Source organism: Heterocephalus glaber, unplaced genomic scaffold (assembly GCF_053883595.1).
Source record: "Heterocephalus glaber isolate CG9 unplaced genomic scaffold, H.glaber_assembly_v1.0 deba00001461, whole genome shotgun sequence".
In the NCBI taxonomy this organism is placed as follows: Eukaryota; Metazoa; Chordata; class Mammalia; order Rodentia; family Bathyergidae; genus Heterocephalus; species Heterocephalus glaber.
In genome coordinates this window covers 31282192-31299984 of record NW_028258308.1, presented here as the reverse complement: position 1 = coordinate 31299984, position 17793 = coordinate 31282192, and the positions used below count along the sequence as shown (strand labels likewise).

General features: G+C 41.1%; 1 pseudogene; it reads right to left on the bottom strand.

Annotated features, from left to right (window-relative positions):
* Positions 1-2159: 2159 nt before the first annotated feature.
* LOC101705892 (elongation factor 1-alpha 1 pseudogene) lies at positions 2160-4093 on the bottom strand (annotated as a pseudogene).
* Between the last annotated feature and the right edge of the window lie 13700 nt (positions 4094-17793).

The window sequence follows — 17793 nt, the reverse complement described above, 5'->3', positions numbered from 1 at the left end:
GCATCTGAAATCAGTGGGACTCCAATAGATGGTGCCAACTCTTTCCTTCTCCTCTGCCCCATTAGAAAGCTACTAACTCTATCCTGGGATAGCCTTTTGCTGTGCTGAGGCGTTGTTCTGTCTGGGTTTCTGGAGAATGAGCGACTCTTGGCTCACTTCCAGGGCAAAGTTGGTCATGGGGTGCTGAGATGAGAGTAGCTGCATGCACATATGATACAGCTTTATTGATTTTTCAACTTGCCCAGCTATATTACTCTAGTGCACCTGCTACTGGGTGCCAGCATGGTAACATACTCTGCCCAGGCATGAGAGGAGGAAGTTGTGAAAAATTCATCTCCTGGATGATTCATCAGCCTCTGCTTCCTGACCCACTCCTGTGCTCCTCTACCCCCACCTGACAGTGCTATCAGCAGGAGTATCAAAGCATCAGATTCTGAAGAGGTAGAAGTCAGAGGGTGAAATTATTAATCCCCATTTCAATTCTAATTAATGCAGCAAGCCACCTGGATATTTAGTGACTGGAAATGAAATCAATTTAAGATTTAAAATGTAATTTATGTATAGCTGGTATGATAAATTAGTAACATATTGCTAGGTAGCTCACTTCTTTCTAGATCAGGGAAAGAAATTCCACCTTCACTGTTATTTGGGTATTTTGCAAATTTTGAAATGAATCCAGAGTGGGTGACTGTATGAGAAAGGGCATGTTGGTAGAATGGTTTTGATAGATTTCACTCCCACTGAAGTGTGGATATGGAGAAAAATGTAATTTCTGTATTTTGTTTATGGCTGTTTTAGTTCCCTGCACTCCACCCCATCCCCAGTGGAAAGAAAAAACTAAATGTCTAATTTGGCTTGAGTGAGTGTCTGATTTGATCCTTTAAACAGAGCCTTCAAGGAATGCTATCTTTCTAGGGAAAAATGCTTTGATTCTCAGACTGCCCCCTCCTTCCTACTGCATCTCTTCCTCAAATGGCATTTAGTATGTAGAAGCACCTGGTGTGGGGGGCTGTGAGGGGATGTGGGTCATGTGACCTCATAATGGCAGGGAGGAGCCAGGGTCCTTGGGTGTAGGGGTTGTGGCCTCAGGTTAATGTGTCTCTTTACCAGTTCCTATCTCAAGAGTGTGGCTGGTGTCATCTGGGCCCAGTCAGGTGCTTCTGTCCTCGGTGACTTCTGGACCCCTGTGATCATGATTACTGAACTTCATTCCTGACTCACTGTCAATGCAGGTGGTCAGAAGATAGCTTGGAAGAGTAAAACCTCAGGGCCCCCCTCCATCCCTCCTTCCAGCCTTGGTAAGCTGACTGGCCTGGCTCCATGTTGGCATAAGGCAGCCAGAGGTTCTTTTCTAGGAGTCTATACAGAGAGCAGGGAGCCTATCTCTTTGTATTCTGTTAGATTCACTTTTCCACTGCCAAACTCAGAGAGCAGAAATGGGGACATGCCTCCCCTGAATCTGCTCTCCAGAAAGCTCTTCCTCCATGCTCCAGACTGGAAAAGGGATGAGACTTTCTTTTATTCCCCTGTATGATAGTCTTCTTCTCTGGGGATGGCAAGCATTCTGACCTGCCTGCCTCAGTGGAGGGGCACGTTATGTTTTAGAACTTAAATGTCCCCCAGAGGGGGACCTGGTCCCCAGCCTGTGGTGCTGTTGGGAGGTGATGGAACCTTTAAGAGGTGGAGCCCAGTTGGAGGAAGTTAGATCATGGAAATCATGCCCTTGAAAGGGATTTGGGACCCCAGACCCTTTCCTCTTTCTGCTTGTCAGTAGCCATGAGGTAAATAGCCTCTTCCACCACACACTTACACCATGATATTCTGCCTCAACATGAGCCCAAAGGCAATAGGGCCAACTGACCATGGATTGAAACCTCAGAAACAATGAGCCAAAGTAAACTTTTCCTCTTTATGAGTTGTTTTTCTCAGGTATTTTGTCACAGTGACAGAAAGCTGACTAATACAAGGCATATAATTTAAGTGACAGTAGGATTTTTGTGTATGTGTTAGTGTCATCTAGGCTGTCCTTAATGATTTAAAGGGATGAATGAGGTGCTGAGGGGGTCAAGATAGAATCAGGAGAAAATACTTTTTTCATTAAGTTTATTGGTACACTTTAGGTATACAATACAGTTACATTCATCGCTGGGATTTTTTTTCAATTAAGCTTTGTTTTAATGGGTCTCAAAATTCTGTGACAGATTTTTGGTCAAGTTGTTTCCATTAAAAAGTGATTTTAAAAACTAATAACTTAAAACTGTCACACACAAAAAAGAAAACAAATGGTCCACAAAACACATTCTCCTTTCCTCCTGAAGGTTTTACGATGCATTGTTATCATTAACCAGTCTTTTACTATTAAACTTAAATGGCCAATTGGGAGGAACAGGTCTGAGACCAGTTTTGCACCTCTGATTAAGACTGGGGTGGCAGGTGTTAGGGATGATGTTCATTTAGCCTTCTGTGCTTTCTGGGCAGACTTGGTGATTTGCCAGCTCCAGCAGCCTTCTTGTCCACTGCTTTGATGACACCCACGGCAACTGTCTGTCTCATATCACGAACAGCGAAATGACCCAGAGGTGGATAGTCAGAGAAGCTCTCGACACCTATGGGCTTGCCTGGAACCATGTCAATGATGGCAGCATCATCAGATTTCAAGAATTTGGGGCCATTTTCCAGCTTCTTACCAGACCGGCGGTCAATCTTTACTTTCAGCTCAGCAAACTAGCAAGCGATGTGAGCTGTATGGCAGTCCAGTACAGGAGCATAGCCAGCACTGATCTGGCCTGGATGGTTTAGGATAATCACCTGAGCAGTGAAACCAGCTGCTTCCATTGGTGGGTCATTTTTGCTGTCACCACCAACATTGCCACGATGAACATCTTTGACAGACACATTCTTGACATTGAAGCCCACATTGTCACTGAAAGAGCTTCACTCAAAACCTCATGGTGCATTTCAACAGACTTTACTTCAATTGTGACATTGACTGGTGCAAAGGTGGCCGCCATGCCAGGGTTGAGAGCACCAGCCTCCACTCTGCCCACAGAGACGGTACCGATACCACCAATTTTGTAGACATCCTGGAGGGGCAGCTGCAAAGGCTTGTCAGTTGGGCAAGTGAGTGGCAGAATGCAATCCAAAGCTTTAAGCAGTGTGGTTCCACTGGCATTGCCATCTTTACGAGTGACCTTCCATCCCTTGAACCGAGGCATGTTAGCACTTGGCTCCAGCATGTTGTCACCATTCCAACCAGAAATTGGCACAAAAGCTGCTGTGTCAGGGTTGTAGCCAATTTTTTTAATGTAGGTGCTGACTTCTTTAACAATTTCCTCATATCTCTTCTGGCTGTAGGGTGGCTCAGTGGAATCCATTTTGTTAACACCAACAATGAGTTGTTTCACACCCAGCATATAAGCCAGAAGGGCATGCTCACGGGTCTGCCTGTTCTTGGAGATACCAGCTTCAAATTCACCAACACCAGCAGCAACAATCAGGACAGCACAATCAGCCTGAGATGCACCTGTAATCATGTTTTTGATAAAGTCTGTGTGTCCTGGAGCATCAATGATAGCCACATAATACTTGCTGGTCTCAAATTTCCACAGGGAGATGTCCATAGTGATACCATGCTCATGCTTGGCTTTGAGTTTATCCAAGACCCAGGTGTACTTGAAAGAACCCTTCCCCATCTCAGCAGCCTCCTTCTCAAATTTTTCAATGGTCCTTTGTCAATGCCACCACATTTGTAGATCAGATGGCCAGTAGTGGTGGACTTGCCCAAATCCATGTGTCTGATGACAACGATATTGATATGAGTCTTTTCCTTTCCCATGTTGGCTTTGATTTAGTGGTGGTTTTCATTATACCTGTGCTCTTGTGGCAAACCCATTGTGAAAAAGCCATTGTTGGGATCTTGTACCTTTACATGATGTATCTTGGTTCTTATTTTTTCCCCATTTCCCTGCCCTTCCTTCACCCCCTCCACTCTTCCCTATTTGCAAAGACTTTGTTTCCATTTTAACTTTTCTCATATTTTTTCTTTTCCCTTATTTCCTTCCCCCTATGTATTCCACTTCCCCTACTCCTTTAGAGATTTTCTTCCTATTTCACATTATCAATTATACTATTTGAACTTTATTTACACTTTTAGATTTTCACACTAGAGAAACTATTTGGTATTTATTTATTTATTTATTATATTTTTTTATTAAATTCTTTTATTGGTACATTGTAGGTATACAATACAATTACATTTCTCATTGGGAATTGGACCTTTACATAATGCATTTGGGTCTTATTTTTGCCCCATTCCTAGCCCTCTCATCATGCCCTCCACCCTTCCCTATTTACAAAGACTTTATTTCCATTTTTTCCATTTCTCATCATTTTTCCTTTTCCTTCTTTCCTTTCCCCTGACCCTCCAACTACCCCTACCCTTTTGGACCTTTTCTTCCTATTTTACATTATCGATTATTCACTCTTATCTTTGGTACATTTTAGGTATACAATATAATGACATTCATCATTGGAAATTTGCACCTTTACATTGTCTCTCTTGGTTCTTATTTTTCACCCTTGCCCAGCCCTCCCTTCAACCCGTCCAGTCCTCCCTATTTACAAAGATTTTGTTCCTATTTTTCCATTTTCTCATATTAATCCCATTCCCTTCTATCCTTTCCCCTGGCCCTCCCACTTCCTTCCCCTTTGCCCCTTTTCTTCCTATTTCACATGACCTATTATACATTTAGTCCTTATTTACACTTTCAGTTTCTCACACCAGAGAAACTATTTGGTATTTACACATGTGTGTCCTATTTATTTCATTTAAGAGTATCTCCTCAATGTGCATCCATTTCGCTATAAATATTTCTAATTTCTCATTTTTTATGGCTGAGTAGTACTCCATTTTATTAAAAAACCACATTTTCTTTATCCAGTCTCCAGTTGATGGGCATTTGGGCTGTTTCCAAGTTTTGGCTATCACAAACTGTGCTGCTATGAACATGGGTGCACATATATCACTGTGGTATGATTCTTTTAATTCTTTGGGGAAGATCCCCAGCAGTAGAATAGCGGGGTCAAATGGGACTTCCAGTCCTAGTTCTTTGAGGTATCTCCATACTGATTTCCACAGTGCTTGCACCAGTCTACACTCCCACCAGCAGTGGAGTAGGGTTCCTCTTTCCCCACAGCCTTGCCAGCATTTGTTATTGGTTGATTTCATGATAGCAGCCATTCTTTCTGGAGTGAAGTGGAATCTCAGCTTTGTTTTCATTTGCATCTCTTGAATGACCAGTGATGGTGAGCATTTTTTCATGTATTTATTTGCTATTTCTACTTCTTTGTCTGAGAAATTTCTGTTCATTTCAGATGCCCATTTTTGGATTGGGTCTTTAAATTTGGGAGGTCTGATCTTTTTAAGTTCTTTATAGATTCGAGATAGTAGACCTTTGTCTGAGGAAGAGCAGGTGAAGATTTTTTCCCACATTGTGGGTTGTCTCTACACACTGCTGGTGGTTTCTCTTGCTGTGCAGAAGCCTTTTAATAAGAAGAGATCCCACTTGTTGATTGTTTGTGCTAGTTCACAGGCAACTGAGGTTTTGTTCATAAAATCTTTTCCTACACCGATGTCTTCAAGGGTTCTACCTAACCTCTGTTCCAACTGGTTCAGAGTTTCTATTTTAATATTGAGATCTTTAATCCATTTTGATTTTAGTTTTGTGCATGATGAGCAATATAGGTCTAATTTTAATCTTTGGCAATTTTTCCAGCACCATTTATTAAAGAGGCTATCTTTCCTCCAGTGAGGGTGTTTGGCTCCTTTATTGAAGATGAGATGGCTGAGTGTGTCTGGTATTGTTTCTGCATCTTCTAATCTGTTCCACTGGTCGTCAAGTCTGTTTCTTTGCCAGTACCATGCTGTTTTTAATCACAGTAGTTCTGTAGTAGAGTTGCAGGATGGGGATTGTGATACCCCCTGCCATGTCTCTGTTACCTAGAATTGCTTTTGCTATTCTGGGTCTCTTCTTGTTCCAAATGAATTTTTGGATTGTTTTCTCAAGGTCTATGAAGTATGCTGCTGGGATCTCAATTAGAATTGCATTAAATCTATATAGCAGTTTTGGAAGTATGGCCATTTTCACTATATTAACCCTTCCTACCCAGGAGCAGGTGATGCCTGTCCATTTTCTGATATCATCTTCAATATCTCTTTTCAGAGTGCCATAGTTTTCAGAGAAGAGGCTTTGATTTCTTTTGTTAGGTTGATTCCTAGGTATTTCAGTTTTTTGGAGGCTATTGTGAAAGGAATTATTTGCCCTATTTCTCTCTCAGTGAGTCTGTCATTGGTGTAGAGGAAAGCTATTGATTTTTGTGTGTTGGCCTTGTAACCAGCTACTTGACTGAATTTGGTTATTATGTCTAGAAGACTTTTGGTGGAGTTCTTGGGGTCTTCTATATAGAGTATCATGTCATCTGCACAGAATGACAATTTGACTTCTTCATTTCCTATCTTTATTCCTTTTATTTCTTTCTCTTATCTAATTGCCATGGCTAATGTTTCCATAACTATATTGAACGAGAGTGGTGATAGTGGACATCCTTGTCTTGTTCCTGATTTTAGTGTGAAGGATTTCAGTTTTTGAACATTTAGTATGATGTTGGCTTTTGGTTTTTCATAGATGGCTTTTATCAGTTTGAGGTAGAGACCATCTATTTCACTTTTTTGTAGGGTTTTTATCATAAATGCATGTTGGATTTTGTCAAATGCTTTTTCTGCGTCTATGGAGATAATCATATGGTTTTTGTCCTTGGCTCTATTGATATAGTGTATTACACTGATTGATTTTCATATATTCAACCATCCCTGCATCCCTGGGATGAATCCCACTCAATCAGGGTGTATGATCTTCTTGATGATCTTCTGCATTCTGTTTGCCATTATCTTATTAAGGATTTTTGCATCTATGTTCATTAGTGAGATTGGCCTATAGTTGTCTTTTTCAGTTGGGTCTTTCTCTGGTTTGGGGATCAAGGTGATGCTTGCTTCCAGGCATGAATTTGGCAGTATTGCTTCCCTTTCAATATCATTGAAGAGTTTAAACAGCAGCGGCAGCAGTTCCTCTCTAAATGTCTTGTAGAATTCAGCAGTGAAGCCATCAGGGCCCGGGCTTTTCTTAGTTGATAAGTTTTTAATTACATTTTCAATTTCATTGGTTGATATTGGGTTGTTCAGAATTTTTAGGTCTTCTTCGTTCAACTTTGGTAATTCATATGTATGTAGGAATCTGTCCATTTGTTCTGTGTTGTCCATCTTATTGGCGTATAGGTTCTGGAAGTAGGTATTGATGATCATCTGGATTTCTGCTGGGTCTGTTGTAGTTTCACCCTTTTCATTCCTAATTGCATGGATTTGGGCCTTTTCTTTCCCTTTTTCTGACAAGGTTGGCTAAAGGTTTGTCAATTTTGTTCATTCTTTCGAAGAATCAACTCTTGGCTTCATTAATTTTTTGTACCATTCTCTTAGTCTCTATTGAATTGATTTCTGCTCTGATCTTTATAATTTCCTCCCCTGTATGAGTTTTGAGTTTGTCCTGCTCTTCTTTTTCTTTTTCTAGAAGATTAAGGTTCAGCATCAGGTTCTTTAATTGGGCTTGCTCTGTTTTCCTAATAGGAGCAGTCACTGCTGTGAATTTCCCTCGTAAGACTGCTTTCATTGGATCCCATAGATTTTGATATGTTGTATTTTCATTGTCATTTAATTGAAGGAACTGTCTGATTTCTTTTTTAATTTCCTCTGTGACCCATTGGTTATTCAGAAGTGTGTTGTTCAATTTCCATGTGTTTATGAAATTTTTGCAGTTTCTTTTGCTATGGATCTTCAATTTCATTGCATTATGGTCTGAAAATGTACCAGGGATAACTTCAATTCCTTTTCCCTTACTTAAACATGTTCTATGAGCGAGTATGTGGTCTATTTTGGAGAATGACCTATGTGCAGCTGCAAAAAATGTGTATTCTGATTTTGTGGGGTGGAACACTCTTTAAACATCTATTAAGTTCATTTTTTCAAGAGTTTGAGTGAGTTCTAGTATTTTGCTGCTTATTTTTTGTCTAGTTGATCTATCTATTTGTGACAGTGGGGTGCTGAGGTCCCCCACTACAATTGTATTAGTGCATATATGACTTTTCATGTCCGTTAGTATTTGTTTTATATAGTTGGGTGCACTAGTGTTTGGTGCATAGATATTTATGATTGTCATCTCTTCCTCTTGGATTCTTCCCTTTACAAGGATGTAGTGTCCTTGTTCATCTCTCTTAATCATTGTTGGTTTGAAATCTACTCGATCTGCCAAGAGGATAGCTACTCTTGCTTTATTTTGGGTTCCTGTCACATGGAGTATTGTTTTCCACCCTTCAACTTTTAGTCTATGAGTTTCCTTTTGAATTAAGTGTGCTTCTTGCATGTAGCATATTGTTGGATTTTGCTTCTTGACCTATTCTGCCAATCTGTTTCTTTTCATTGGTGAAATGAGACCATTAACATTGATGGTTACAACTGAAATGTATTGACTTATCCTTGTCATGATTTTCTCTTTTCGTTGGATTCTCCCCATTTGCATTTAATTTCTTGTCCTTCCTGATGAGTTCATTCTGCTGGGTTTCTTGGGGTTGTGATCCTCATTGTCTATTCCTAGGATATTTTCTAAAATTTTTTTGAGTGCTGGTTTGGTATTCATGAAGTTCCTAAGGTGCTCTTTGTCATGAAAGTATCTTATTTCTCCATCAATCTTGGAAGATAGTTTTTCAGGGTACATCAATCTGGGTTGGAGGCTGTTTTCCTTTAGGGCTTGGAATAAGTCACTCCAAGCTCTTCTTGCCTTGAGGGTTTGCATTGAGATGTCTGCTATAATCCTGTTGGGCTTTCCTTTGTATGTGATTTGTTTCTTTTCTCTTACTGCTTGTAAGACTTTGTTCTTTTGTTGGGTTCCTGGAGTCTTATCAATTGTATGCCTATGTGTAGATTTTTTTTTTCTTCAAAGCTATTTGAAGTTCTACATACTTCACTTATGTGTATATCAAGTTCTTTTCCCCTGCTTGGGAATTTTTCTGTCATTACTTCTGTGAACAGTTTTTTTATGTCATCTGCACTGTCTCCTGTTTCTTCATTGACTCCAATCAGTCTTATGTTATTCTTCTTTGCGTCATCTAGCAGCTGCTGGATTGATTTCTCATGGTTCCTTACAATTTTAAAGCAATTTTTCTTTTCCTGGTCACCCATTGCAATCTTATCTTCTATATCTGAAATTCTATCCTCATATTGGCTCATTCTGCTGTGTAGAATTTCAATGGAGTTTTTAGTCTCCTCGAAATCTGTTTGCATCTGTGTTATGGATTCCATTTGTTTCCTATGCTAGTGTTCCATCATGTTCCTCAGCTCCTCTCTAGGTTTATTAATCTTATCTTGGACTACTAGCACAATCTCTGCTGATATCTGAGAAATTATTTCTGATTTCGTTTTTTCCAGATCCTCTTTTGTTGCCAGTTCAGGGAGTCCAGGTCATTGAGTTTCAGAGTGCTCCACATCCTTTCCCTTTGGGGTTGGTGTAGGTGATCTGGAAGTTTGGTTTTGAGACTTGTTTACATGTCTTCCCATTTCATAAGGGGAGGGTGCTGTTGGAGCCCACGTGGCTCACCTCCTCTGTGCTGGCAGAGGTGGAATGGTGGCCCCAAACCCCCTTCCTCTTGGCTGGGAGCAGTGGAATGGCAACCCAGAAGCCCCTTCTTCTGGGCTGAGAGTGGTGGAACAGTTCCCCAGAAGCCCATACCTATAGTTTTTCCTTTTAATTGCGGAGTAGTATTCCATGGTATGGCTGTATCACAATTTGCTTAACCATTCACCCATTTAAGGACATCTGAGCTGTTTCTAGTCTTTGACTATCATGAACACGGGATCTATAAACATTTGTGCTCACATTTGTGTGTGAATACATATGTGTTTATCTACTCTCTAGTATAAACACCAAGGGATGTAATTGCTTAATCACTGGTTGCCTGTTTTGTTTTTTTAAAGAGCTGCCATTCTTTTCCCAGAGTGGCTGTAACATTTACTAATTTCTATTTCTATCAACAGTGATCCAGTTTCCCTGCAAATATGTTTTGAAGGGACAGTGGGAGGTAAAAATAAAGTTGCTTTTGAATGACATACCTTAGGTGGTGCTGGTCTTGCTTCTGAAAATAGCAAGTTTGAGCTGCCTGACCCATTGGAAAGCAGCAGAGTGTGCAGGCTGGGAGCTGGTGGCCCTGGCAGTGGTGTGGTACTGGTAATTGCAAAGAAACACCCATGTGACACTCAACCCACCTGCTGGGAGTCTTTCAGATAGCCCTGCTCTCTCCCAGGGCATTTCCCTATTTGTTGGCCAGAGCTATGGCAATGACTTTGGATTTGAGCTATTTTTCCTGTCATGGAAACAAGAGAATCTTTTTTAGTTTGAGAACAGTAGCTACTATTAAAAACTGTAGTCACATGAAGGGCTGGAAGTGGCGATTCAGAGAAACTTTTGTCTTCCCACCCTAGAGAAGTGCCAGATGGAGGAGCTGTGTTGGGAATGGAGAGGGAAGAGTAGGGTTAGGATCCAAGCCAGAAAGGAGGGTGCTTTCCAAAGAAAACCCCATACATGTGACTTTAACTTCCCAGTTCCCAAGAGGGCTGAAGGTGCCTTCTGTCAGAAGTCAGCACTATGTACAGCTCAGTAATGAGTCTGAATGTCTTATGTGCTTGAGCTCTGATGATGAATGCCTCAGTCCAAACCCCACCTCATCCACTTACTGCCTGTGTAAATTCAGCTGAATTATTTAACTTCTCCAGGTCTCAGGAGACTTCACTTTTGACTTGGGAGTAGTAGGGTTGGAAATGTAGCTAAGTAGTAGAGTTCTTGCCTAGCACCTGAGAGGCCCTGGGTTTTATCCCTAGCATTAAACAAAACAAAGCAAATATAAAACCTAAAAACAAGAGGAGGATATTAATAGTATCTCACAGTTTCATTATGGTGACTAAAGGGAACAATATACATAAAGTCCTTGGAACAGTAGTTCTTAAAGTTGGAGTTATCTGGAGATTGTTAAGAACACCAATGCATAAGTCCTATTACCCAGAGGCTGAGATTGTTAGAGTTTTTCTGGGGTGCAAACCCACTTTAAGTGACATACTAGGTTGAAATGTATTCCTTCCATCCCCCAAATTCATGTCCTTCAAACTTCAGAATACAATCTCATTTGGAAATAGATTCATTGCCGATTATAGTTAGGTAAGAATATAGTGGGACTGTGTGTGTGTGTGTGTGTGTCTGTGTGTGTGTGTGTGTGTGTGTGTGTCTGTGTGTTTTACTGGGGGTTGAACCCAGGGCCTTATTACTGAGCTGCATCCCTACTAGCTGTTTATTATTTTTTATTTTGAAACAGAGTCTCACTAAATTGCTAGGTTGCTCAGGCTGGGCTTGCATTTGTGATTCTCTTGCTACAGCCTCCCGGATTGTTTGGATTACAAGCATGTAGCATCATGACTTATAAATGGGCCATTAAGCCCATATGACTGGTGGACCTTTTAGAAGAGGAGAAGAATCACAGAGATAAACTCTCCAGAGACAAAACAATGTGAAGAGATGCAGGGAAAGTGTTGTGAAGCCAAGAAAGCATGATTTCAATGATGTTGCCTATAAGCCAAGGAACACCAGGCAACCACCAGAAGCTAGGAGAGAGGCATGGAACAGCCTCTCCCTTTTAGAAGAGAACCTTGATTTTGGACTTCTAGCCTCCAGAACTGTGAGAGAATACATTTCATTGTCTTTAGCCACCCACTTTGTAGCTATCTGTTATAATAGCCATAGGAAGCTCATAGAAGTTATTATAATGTGCAGTTGATGTTGTCAGTCTCAGCTGTAGATGAGAATAGGCTAAGTGCTCAACAAGTATCAGCTGTTTACACCATCCTGCTGCAGAAGGCCATGGCCATATTCAAAATTTACAAACCCAAATCATCTTGGGTAGTCATTGGCACTGTTTGAGAGGAAAGAGGCCTAAGGAGCCACATTCTCTGAGGTACCTGGAATTAGTTACCCTACACAACCAAGAGTAAGCAGTAGCTGGGGCCACCATGAGGGGATCACAGCACATTTCCCATAGTCTAGGAAGCAGGAATCTGTGTAACTTTGGGTCACAGAAGCTTAGGAAACACTGTGTTTGTCCTTTGAAGACTCAAGTCACATTAGCAGCTTTAAGACTCTGGAGGTCTCATGGTAAGGAAGCCTTCTTGACTTGACTTATACCAGGATTTCCCAAACCTATTTGACCACATAAAGTCCTCATTTTTACATACCTTGTATTATGCCAGCAAAACCAGTAATCTGGACTCTCCTTTAGGTTTGAGGCTGGACCCTCCCAACTGAGGCTACCTTATCACAGTTGAGTACACACTTGCCTAGGAGGGGAAACCTAGAGAAAAGTGATCCCCTCATTCAGTCATGAGGTGGAGCTCAGCAGTATGGAGGTGCTGGAGGCCTGGGAGCCCAGAAATATGTGTTCAGGGGCACAAAGGGCAACACAAATGTTGCCTGTGCACATCATGGCCACTCTTTAGAATAAAGAAGGTCTTCCTGGTGTGAAAGGGGCTCTTGGTCAAGTTTTAGGTCAAGGATGCCAGCACCCCTTCCAACCTGAAATGAGAGAGTACAATTCACAATTGGAGGCTGGGATGGTGAGGGGTGGTTTTTAAAAAGCAGCATTGTTTGGCCTTTAGAAGTTGGAGAGAAGATTTAACAGCTGTCAGAGGCTGAGGCGGGGGGGTGGGGTGATACCAGCTGTCCTTTCTCTTCATGGAGAGTGGAAGGAGAAAATGAAGCAGAGAAACCCTGTAAGATGTGAGGAAGAATTTTCCAATAATTAGCACAGGACTCAAAGCCAGGTCTCAGATTTTAAATTCTGTGTTCTTTTTCTTATAGGATACTGTGTAATGAATGAATCTCAGAGTATAGACTAAGATATATGAAGAATGCAACTGTGATTTTTCTATAACTTAACACCTATGTCAGATCACTATTGTAATAGGGAGGAAGAAACTTAATTTTAGTCAATTACCCTTGGGGTTGCTGTTGCCCTCAGGGTTGTATCCAGTGCCAGAGGTTATATGGACACCATAAAAGGGGAGTTGAATAGGACTATGGTCCTTGATATCTTTTCTCTATGTGGGTATCCTTTGGGGTACCCATCTTCCTTTCTGGTTCTCTGTTATCTGTACATGAAGATTGTCTCCATCCTTGTCACCGTGGCCACTTTAGCTTTGGTACTTCTCCTGGTGTGCCAGGTTAGAGGTCTTTTTCTTTGGTAGGCTGTCTGCTCTTGCTAGTTTAGATAAGATACATGGCTATTTTCTCCCTAAGCTGTCTTCCTGAGACTCACTAAGAGGCAGGATATGGATCCTTGCTTTTTTTTTTTCCCCTTCAGGGAATCAGCTTTTGGAAACTAAATCTAGGAAGGTAACTTTACTTCCTCATGTTCCACTCAGTCATACTCTCTATTTAAAGAAGAAAGGAAACAGAATAGCCAAGGGAGAATGGGAGAGAAAATAACCCCCTATATGGATCTGAAAACTATTGGACTACAGGGAAACATCCCTATCACTTACTACTTCAGGAGTAGTATTTCTTCAGTACTCTCTCCCATTGCAACAGACTCCAGAAGAAGGAAGTGGAGTCTTCCTTTTCCTTGATTCACGTAGATGGACAAATTTGGGGCCCTGGAGCTCTACTGTGGGTACAAATTGAAGTGGGGCCTGTGGCCTAATATCTTGACCTCCTGTTCTTCGTGTTTGAGGACCATCCCTGTCTTGGATGGCCAGCTGTCCTGGACTCCCTAGGACTGAAGGATTTCCCAGGATATGGGACTTTTATTGCTCAAACTGAGATAGTCCAACACAATCTGAGTTGATTCGTCACTCTAAAAGACCAGTTGATTATTTTCCTTGGGACTAAGATTCTGACTCTAGCTAAACATGATGGCACATGCCTGTAATCTCAGTAGTCTGGGAGGCTGAAGCAGGAGGGTCACAATTTCAAGTCCAGCATGGGAAACTTAGTGAGACCTTGTCTTAAAATTTAAAAAAACACCCAAAATTAAAAAAAAGAGCTAGGTCAGTATGAAGGTCTTGGGTTCAATCCCCAGTACTGAGAAGAAAGATGATTCTGATCCCCAAACTCCAGTTGGCATGTGTCTTTTCTGTGCAGCATTGAAGGGGCAGGGACAATCACATGAATCATGCACCTGCTAAGAATAAAGCACTTTTTTTCCAGATCGATCTGCTCTCACTCACCTCCTGGAGTCACTTTTTAAAATGAGTGTGATGGGTTTGAAGCCTGTGTACCAAGAGCTCCCTCCCTTTATTACTGCTCATTATCACCAGCCTGCTCTCTGCATCTCATCTGTCTTTACTGAGATCATTATGAATTTATGCATCTGCTTATATTCCTGCCAGTGAATGGCTTTCCAATTAGCCACTGAAAATGGGAAGATGACAGATTTCTATCAGTGGATTAATTGTTAGTATTGACAGCAGCAGGGAGTGCCTGGAGAAGGTGTGTGTGTGTGTGTGTGTGTGTGTGTGTGTGTGTGTGTGTGTGTGTGTGAATGTGTGGGAGTGCATGATGGGGTGGGTGCATGAGAATAGGAAAGAAAGGAAGGAAGGTGGGAGTGCAGTAGAGAAGACCATCTGTTCCTTGAGCCGGTTTTAACCATTCCCACCCCTCTTCTTCCAGTCTTTCTCTACTCCCTGGTTACCATTGTCTGTGGCAGACATTCTTTATGACATATTTCTGACTTTACTGAGCTGTAGAAAATAAAAAAATGACTGCTATTTCTAGTTCTGTACTCTTCCTGATACCTTACCCATAGCAAGGACAGTAGAAATCCTGTATTAATAGAAAATCTGGCTCCTGTTGCAGATTTTCACCAACTTCTAATGGTTCATTCCTACTGATTTGCCTTATAGCTTTGAGAAAATTGACCTCTCTGACCTTCAGTTGCTTTGTCATAAAATGTAATGAAATGCTATATTGACACATTTTTAAAATGTAATATTGGTGATGCTGATTATAGAACCTTTTTATTGTGCTTATCTTCTTCTCTAAGACCCAAAAAAGCACTAAGAAAGTCCCATAGTCTATCAAATAAAATTGAAACTCCTTAATATGCCAGTCCAGAGAGGCACCCCCAATGCTGAAGAGGACCCTTCTGGGCTGCCATACCACCACCAGTCACAAGGAGCAGAGCCACACCCAGTGCTGAGGAGGAGCCTTCTGGGCCACCATGCCACTGCCCAAAGCAGGGAGGAGGTAAGCCACATGGGTGCCCGCAGCCCCCCCACCAGCCCCATTGAAATGAGAACACATGTAAACAAATCTCAAAACTAGACTTCCAGATCACCTAAAGGAACCCCAAAGGGAAATGAGATGGAATGATATGATACTCAACCACCTGCACTCCCTGATCTGGCAAAAAAACAGGATCTAGAAAAACTGAAATCACAAAAAATTTCTCAGACAACAGCAAAGATTGTGCCCATAGTGCAGGACATGATTAATAAATCTAGAGAGGACACAGTTAAAAAAATAGAGGAGCTGAGGAACATGATGGAATCCCAACAGAGGAAACAAATGGAATCCATAAAACAGATACACACAGATTTTCAAGAGATTAAAAACTCCATTGAAGGTTTACACAGAAGAATGAACCAATGTGAGGACTGAATTTCAGATATAGAAGATAAGATTGCAATTAGTGACCAGGAAAAGAAAAATTTCTTTAAAATAGTAAGGGACCATGAGAAATCAATCCAGCAGCTGCTAGATGATGCAAAGCAGAATAACATAAGACTGATTGGAGTCAATGAAGAAACAGGAGAGAGTGCAGACAACATAAAAAAACTGTTCACAGAGGTGATGGCAGAAAACTTCCCAAGGAGGGGAAAAGAACTTGACATACAGATAAGTGAGGCATATAGGACTCCAAATAGCCTTGATCAAAACAAATCTACACATAGGCATGTAATAGTTAGGATTCCAGAAACCCAAGAGAAGAACAAAATTCTACAAGCAATTAGAGAAAAGAAACAAATCACATACAAAGGAAAGCCCATCAGAATCACAGCAGACTTCTCAACACAAACCCTCAAGACAAGAAAGGCTTGGAGTGATGTATTTCACCCATCAGAATCACAGCAGACTTCCCAACACAAATCCTCAAGACAATAAGGGCTTGGAGTGATATATTTCAAGCCCTAAAGGAAAACAGCCTCCAACCCAGATTGAGGTACCTGCAAAACTATCTTTCAAAATTGATGGAGAAATAAGATACTTTCATGAACTTCATGAATACCAAAGCAGCACTCCAAAAAATTTTAAACAATGTCCTAGGAAAAGACAATGAGAATTAGAACCTGAGGAAGCCCAGCAGAATGAATCCATTGGATACAAGAAATTAAATGCCAAGGGAGAGAATCCAAAAAAAGAAAAAGCCATGACAATGTTAACTCAATACATATCAGTTATAACCATCAATGTCAATGGTCTTAATTCACCAATCAAAAGAAATAAACTGGCAGAATGGGTCAAGAAGCAAGATCCAACAATATGCTGCATATGAGAAACGCACATAATTCAAAAAGAAACTCATAGACTGAAAGTTCAAGGGTGGAAAATAATACTCCATGTGACAGGAACCCCCCATAAAGCAGGAATAACTATCTTCTTTGCAGATCAAGTGGATTTCAAGCCAACACTGATTAAAAGAGACAAAGAAGGACTCTACATCCTTCTAAAAGGAACAATGCAAGAGGAAGAGATGTCAATCATAAATATATATGCACCAAACACTAGTGTGTCTGACTATATAAAACAATTACTAACGGACAAGAAAAATGAAATAAGCACTAATAGAATAGTAGTGGGCCAACTCAATACCACACTATCACAATTAGATAGATCAACTAGACAGAAAATAAGCAACAAAATACTAGAACTCAATCAAACTCTTGAACAAATGAACTCAACAGATGTTTAAAGAGTGTTCCACCCCACAAAATCAGAATGCACATTCTTTTCGGTCATAGAACATGTTTAAGTAAGTGCAAAGTAATTGAAGGTATACCCAGGATATAACTCTATAGTCTATATTATCAGATCATAGTGTGATGAAATTGGAGATCAATAGCAAAAGAAACTGCAAGAATTTCACAAACACATCAAAATTGAAAAACACACTTCTGAATAACCATTGGGTCACAAAGGAAATTAAAGAAGAAATCAGACATTTCTTACAATTAAATGACAATTCCAATACAACATATTGGAATCTATGGGACACAATGAAAGCAGTCTTATGAGGAAAATTCATAACAGTGAATACTCATACTAGGAAAACAGAGCAAGCCCAATTAAACAATCTGATGCTGAACCTCAAGCTTCTAGAAAAAGAAGAGCAGAACAGAGAGAAGGTGAGCTGGTCCCAGCACCTGGAAGGAAGTTCCCCGCCTCCATCCCAGGCTCCTAGGGCAGAGAAGCTCAGCAGGTCCCAGCACCCAGAAGGAAGCTCCCCGCCTCTGTCCCAGGCTCCTAGGGCAGAGAAGCTCAGCTGGTCCCAGCACCTGGAAGGAAGCTCACCCACTGCCATCCTAGGCTTGTAGGGCAGAGAAGGTGAGTCATGTGGGCGCCAGAAGCACCCCCACTGTAGAAATGAGAAAACACA